The sequence below is a fragment of the Micropterus salmoides genome, unplaced genomic scaffold (assembly GCF_014851395.1).
Source record: "Micropterus salmoides isolate LMB-PRFRI ecotype aquatic unplaced genomic scaffold, ASM1485139v1 Ms_hic_scaffold_2824, whole genome shotgun sequence".
NCBI classification, from domain to species: Eukaryota; Metazoa; Chordata; class Actinopteri; order Centrarchiformes; family Centrarchidae; genus Micropterus; species Micropterus salmoides.
The window spans coordinates 6,558-13,381 of record NW_024042067.1 but is presented as its reverse complement, the minus strand read 5'-3'; the positions used below and the strand labels follow the sequence as shown (position 1 = coordinate 13,381).

Here is a 6,824-nt window from a genome sequence, read left to right as displayed (position 1 = left end):
TTGTTTTTTTTTTTGGTGAGATTTTGAGTTTTCAAACACTTAATTTTAACCTTTCAGAACTTTGTTTTCAGTTTTGAAACATGGCAGGATATTTATCCCATACCTCATTGGTTCTATATGCTCTGCTCGACTCTGGTCAGCTGATTGCTTTGTTTTGTGGTGCTGTTATCAACAGGACAGTTGCAGAGTGCCTTCTGGTGAAACTATGCAACAATCATGACATGATTGAAAGATCTGTCTCTTCTTTTCTGTTATAAACTCAGATACAAATTTAAATGCAGTTAGCTCATATCGGCCAATAATTCTGTCCTGTATTAACGAGAGGTGTTTCCAACAAATAATTCAAAATGTTGATTGTGCACACGTGTATGGGGGGGTCGGCGGATGGGGGCCCTACAAGACATTGTGACCAGGGGCCTCTGACTTCTTAATCCAGGCCTGTGCCTGGGTGTTTGATTTTATACACCTGTGGCCCTGGAAGTGATTGGAACACCTGAATTCAATGATTCAGGGAGGATGTCCCAAAAGTTTTCTGATGTGTTTGATCTAAACCCTCTGTTCTAAATTCCTCTTCTCTTATGCTCAGGTGCCGTCTCCACGCCCATCATAAAGGTTAACTCAGATAACCCCAACAGTGTGGTGTTGCAGTGTGAGTCTGAAGGCTGGTATCCAGAGCCCGAGGTGTTTTGGCTGGACGGTGAGGGAAACCTCCTCCCTGCTGGACCTACAGAGACGTCAGAGGTCCTGATGACCTCTATACTGTCAGGAGCAGAGTGACAGTGGAGAAGAGACAAAGCAACAGCTTCACCTGTAGAGTCCAACAGAAGAACATCAACCAGACCAGACAGACACACATCTATTTTCCAGGTCAGAAAGAGATCTAACTAAATTATACATGATGTCTGTCGATGTTCAACTGTCAAACCAGAAAAACGACAATGCAGTACAACAGACATATTTAGGCAACAATACAGGCTTGGAATTGATCCTTCGGTAAGCCACACCACAAATACACAGCTGGCCAATCACAGCGCAGTATAGGACTATAACTGAGGTCCAACACTTTCATGGATGCGCTCCAGTGACTCTAATGCAAAAAGAGTCGTTTTCTAGCTTTTTTTTGGCTGTATTTTTCCAAGATCTGGTCAAACAGACTTCCTGGGCATCTTGTAATAGTTATAGTTGCTACCCAGAGAGGTTGAAAGGAGAAGTACGATTTATTCTCTTTCCAGAACCTGAAATAAATCCTGAAAAATGTCGGCTGTGGATTGTTCCTAATGTGATGTTAGTTAGCTAACTAGCTAACGTCCTACTGAATATAACGTAATAAAGCCCTGCTGTTCTGCTATTTAATGATTGTAATAATGAGCAGAGGCCTACCAGCTGTACAGGAACTGTGTTGATTACAGTAGTAATCTTTACTCACTACCATTGACGACAATGTTGCCCTGCACGATTGCTCTAGAAGTTGTGTATCATCAGCTTAAGGGTCACTGTCCTGCTGGAATGTGGACCTGAAATCTCTGGCAGACTGAAACGGGTTTCACCTCAAGACATTCCCTGTGTTTAGCGCCATCCATCATTCCTTAAATTCTGACCAGTTTCTCAGTCCCTGCCAATGAAAACCATCCCCGCAGAATGATGCTGCCACCACGATGCTTCACTGTGGGGCTGGTGTTCTAGGGGTGATGACACCACACGTGTGTCCTTGTTTCTTTCTTTAAAGAATTGCTTTGCTTCCGTAAAGCCCAGCTCTGTGGAGTGTCCTTTAGACCTCCAATCTCCGCTGTGGAGCTTTGCAGCTTTGATCTCTTTGTGTCCTCTCTTAATGCCCTCCTTGCCTGATGCATGAGTTTGCATGAGTCATGCATGTTAGCAAGACACAGATTAATTATGTTTGTCTTTTAGCTAATGGAAACTCCAATAGTTTAGTTTTTTGTTTATGAACAATCACGCGAATACCAACAGAATGCGTGTGCTACTTTTTCGTAGTGCCACTGCTGAAGTTGGAGGACTTGTTTTGTCAAACATATGAGGTCTAGTTTTATATAAATATAATTCTGTTCTGTTTTTTTATCTTTTCAGCTGATTCATTCATCATCGAATCTTGTTCTGCTTTCTGGTGTTACGTCGCCCTTGCTGTTGTCATCGCGCTTGTCTTGGTGTGCGTCATACTGCAGTGTAAGTCACATTAAGTTTTTGACAGAGTATAACTTAGCAGTTAGAGTTTTGCAATATAAAATGTAAAAACTGAAGCGCAGTCTTGCTCTGTTTGGGACTATGAGCTGCACAGAGCTGCTTTTTGGTGAGATTCTTGCTGATCACAAGTGTTTTCAGTTACATTTTTTATGGGTCTCATCCATGCAGTGCCAAATGTGTTGTGCCTGAAGGTAGCCTACTATCATAACAGAGCAAGTAATGAGCAGCAGAGCAGACTTAGAAAAATGTAATAAAATGTGATTAAATGATGAAGTTGTTCTCATAATAATCTTTCAAGATTCACCAAGATACATATACAGTTAAAACCGCTGACTTACATTTGCCATTTTCAGTCCAAAAACAGCTGTTTTCTGTGTGTGAAAATATCGCCCGGGCTGCCATCTTGGTATTGCAGGATCTCTGAGCTGTTAGGTTTCATTTTTCCGGTCCAAATGAAGGACAGAAGGAGAGTTGCTTTGAAACTGAGGTCTTTATTGTCGTCTACTGGCCGACCCGCAGGAGTTACACAGACATACAATATATCAAACAATTTGCCTCAGTATGTTGATACAATTGATTCAATGTTTTTGATGCTTTGGTATTTAGAATGTGGTTGTATGGAGAGAAATAGTTTGAAGAAAACTCCCAATAAAAGTGATCATGTAAATATGGCCAAAACATGGACATTCGCTCCATTTACTCAGTAATAGGTTCATTTACAGCTGATTCATATTCCTTAGCTTCTGACTTTTCAAGGGAGACCAGAATTCAAGGCCAAATGGTTGAGAAGTTATTACTGATTCATTTGGGTGTGTTATTTTAGGTGTTTTCCCTGGAAATTAAGGTTAATGTTTGGTTGTAAAACTGGAAATCTTCAGTGATTTACTCGTAAATACTATGAACACGGGGAAATTCCAGGTGCTGAATGTCCTTGAGGAAAACAAACAGAATGAGGCTGTAGCGAGTGTACCACTGGAAGTGAACAGATGATCAGGTGACGAAGAAGGTGGGGATTGATTATGGAATGATGGGTAGAGCGTGATGAGGTGATTTGGTTCTACACACACTCACACACAGCGAAACATTATGGGAAAACATTAGACGTGGTTGGGTGGCACAGCTAGATCAGGGCATGACATTAAAGCATGCTGCTAACAATGTAAACAAATGATTAACCAGAATGAGAAATATAAGACGTGCTGCAGAGGAAACACTCTTTTAACACCACACAGTGCCGGATCCTTGGAGCCTGCTTTATGTTTGCTCAGTACAATCAGTGTTCCCTCCTGGAAGTCTTTGTCAATGCACCAGTGACTCTTACTGGTTGGTCTGGGAGCCTGTTACAGAGGACGGGGAGATCAGTGTAATCCACCATAATGTGGGTTATAACAAGTAGAAAAGTGGCACTCGTCTCGTGCTTTGTTCCCCATGTTGAATGGAAAAACTTGAAACTGGAGACATTTTCTGCTCCAATTTGTGGTGGAAATGTCTTTATTTAAATAAAGGGAAACAAAAAATTCAGATGACAGGTAACAATTGATAGATATAAAAATAGAACAGAATATAAAGCGGCTTAAGTTCCTTTTTTTGGACAGTGCAGCTTTTTTGGTATTTTCAGAACATTTTTAACAAATGCTTTCAAAAGGTGATGGGGACATGTCCCCAGCGTCCCCCAGTGTAAATGACACCTATGCTGTAATGCAAAATGTCTCCTGTCATCAACCATCATATTTCAGTGCTTCTACTTTAGTTCCTCATTTTTACAGCGCTGCAAAACTACATGAACACAGAAAGTTTTAACAGGTTTCTTCTTCTGTTGGCACACAGGGATCAAGTGGAACCGGGAAACTGTGAAGCTCTCCTCTCCCTTCCAAACACTAGCTACCCTCCAGGCAGTCAGTGGACATAAAGTTTTTCCTGTGATGTAGAGACAGAGCTCAGTTAAAACTTTATGGATGAAAGATACTTTTGTTACGGATTAATAACTCACCACTCTGAAACTCTTGCTCCAGTCCATGTTGCTAAGCTGGTCGGCAACATGTACAGCTGAACCCGAGCTGTTTACCGGCTTCTCGCTGACCCGCCCTTCTCTGCTTCTGATTGGCTAGTAGTCCTTAACTAGGAACTGAGCATGTGCAACTCCCAACAAAGATCATTTAGAGACAAGATGCTTCACTCCATAGCTAAAATGAAGCCTTCAACACAGGGTGAAAAGAGGAGCTGCAGCAATGTGCAGTAAGAAAATATAACCATGTAAACCTGCTCTGGTAAAACCTCTAAATAAGATTTTGAACCTGAAAATGAGCAGAATACCCTCTTTAAATAACAATAGGATTCTGAATAAACCTGATTAAACCCTCTAGTCCTCCTTCCTTGTGTTGTAATATTGTAGTGTAATATTTCTGCTCGCTGTTTTGATGTGTTCTGTGTTACTTTCTTAAACTATTCACATGTTTTGTGCGGAACATGTTAATTATTAATTAGTAACTGTGGTGTAAAATAGCACTGTAGCAGCAGGACAGAGGTCAGTGACCTCCTAAGGGGAGAGTAGTGATTGGTGGTTATGTAGGGACTGAACCCTTCTATAGAATTTGACCTCTGACCCCTTGTTTTGTTACCTCAGAATAGCACTGTACCCTTCTATGGGTTTGACCTTTTATTTTGCAGACTCAAACCCTTCTATGGTATCTAACAGATACCTAAACATATCCTATATAAGCTGTTTGATGTACATGAGACAGAGTGGCCATCGGGCTGGGTCTCTCTCCAAGCTGCTGCAGAGCTTGTAATTGATGCTGGACTCCTTGATTTAATAAACTATTATGATCAAGAACAGTGTCAAGCGGATTTCTTCTCAACACATCATCGCAGCATTATTGTTTCGGACACCACATAGCTAAAGACGTCAGATGTGATGCAGTAAAAAATACATTTCACTCTGAGAAGTTAAATTGTAGTAGAGGGTGTCGAGCAGTCACACAGCTGGCAGCTGGTGCCCCGAAACAACAGATCCAGTCTCCACGGCTCCAGAGCCAGACACATCTGCAGAAAGTGATAGGAGGAGAGGGATGAGAAAGCACAGGACTAGGGGAGAGTCGAGTTAGTAACATGCAATAATGGGATGAGGTTGCATACAGAGGGAGAGAAAGTAGAGGAGAGAGGAGCTCAGTGCATCATGGGAAATCCCCCGGCAGTCAAGGCCTATAGCAGCATAACTAAGGGATGGTTCAGGACTCACCTGAGCCAGCCCTAACTATAAGCTTTATCAAAGAGGAAAGTCTGAAGCCTTTTAATAAATGACATAAATCACAATACAGGATTACTAAATGCCTGTAAAAAGAAAAATACACTTTACATAGAATTTATTATACAAAAAAGCAGAAAATAAATATAGAAATATAAAAATAGGTTCATATTATGAGAACTTGTAAGAGAGAATACTATAGTAAACCATAAGATAACAATGAAAATTATATTAAATGTCTTTGGAATATTATTAGAAGCACTAGACAGGCTAATTATCCGCAGTATGATAATGAAAAGAATTTTAATAACATGGCGGATGTGGTCAATAACATTAATACATTTTATGGAGTGTTGGACCAGACTTAGCTGGAAAAATCTCTGTTCCACAGATATATGAAAATAGATAAATCTTTTTAAAATAAATTCAAATTCAAGGACTCTTAAAGCAGTAGAAGAAAAAGAAAAAACAGAATGCAAGAACCCCTGTATATTTTTCAAATGTTGCTTTGTGATACTTATTTTCAAGTGTTAACCAGCCTGTTACTGAATCACATGACTGAAATATCAGCAGATACGGTGGGATTTAGGGGAAACGGACTGCATATTAATAAATACACACACGTTACTGTTTCATTTTTTTATTTAATTTTTATATATTTTTTTAACACACACACACTTACCGTTTTATTTATGGCAGGGACCAGGGGGGCCGCCAGGAATTTTGGGCAACATGACAAAAAACTGAAATTGGACCCCTCTGCGCAGCTGTTGTCACCACTTCTCTAGGACCTAACTGTCCCATCAAAAGCTTTACATAACTCTAATTAAAGGCTTGCCAGTGTCTGGCTTCTTGTAGTTCAATATTAGTACTAGCACAATATTTACTGCTGGTGATTTGTACATGCAAGTCTGCATACAGGATGCAGTTCACTATTTGCTTCTCAAATAAATTGCCCTTCGTGATGGGAATAATAAAGTCTGCATCTATAGATGTCATTAACGGCCATAATTCGATCTAAATGAACGCATCAAACTGGATTATTTTAATATAGTCTGTAACTCTGTAACTGTGACCAGGTGAGTGTTCACCTGGGTCACCTGGCTGACATACTGCGGAAAGCGTGTCGACTCATTCCGTTTCCGGTGCTTGTGTGTTGGTACCGTGTTGTGCTGCTCTCGCTAAATAACAGTTACATTTGTTAGATTACAGCAGCCAACTGTCCGCTAAAAAACACAGCCTAAGCACTCACAGTTCTTTCCATCTTTTAGTGACTGCTGTTCAATCTCATACTTGTTCTAAAGTTTGGTAGCTGACGCTACAGTACTTTAGCTTAGCAGCTAGCGATGGCTTCTCCTTCTCCCTCTCTCTCTCCTACTTT

At 40.6% G+C, this 6,824-nt stretch overlaps 1 long non-coding RNA gene across 1 annotated transcript; it reads left to right on the top strand.

Annotated features, from left to right (window-relative positions):
- Positions 1-734: 734 nt before the first annotated feature.
- On the top strand, positions 735-4,174 carry LOC119882007. Its single transcript, XR_005440441.1, has 3 exons — positions 735-867; positions 2,086-2,181; positions 4,027-4,174. It is a non-coding gene; the product is annotated as an uncharacterized LOC119882007 (long non-coding RNA).
- Positions 4,175-6,824: the final 2,650 nt, after the last annotated feature.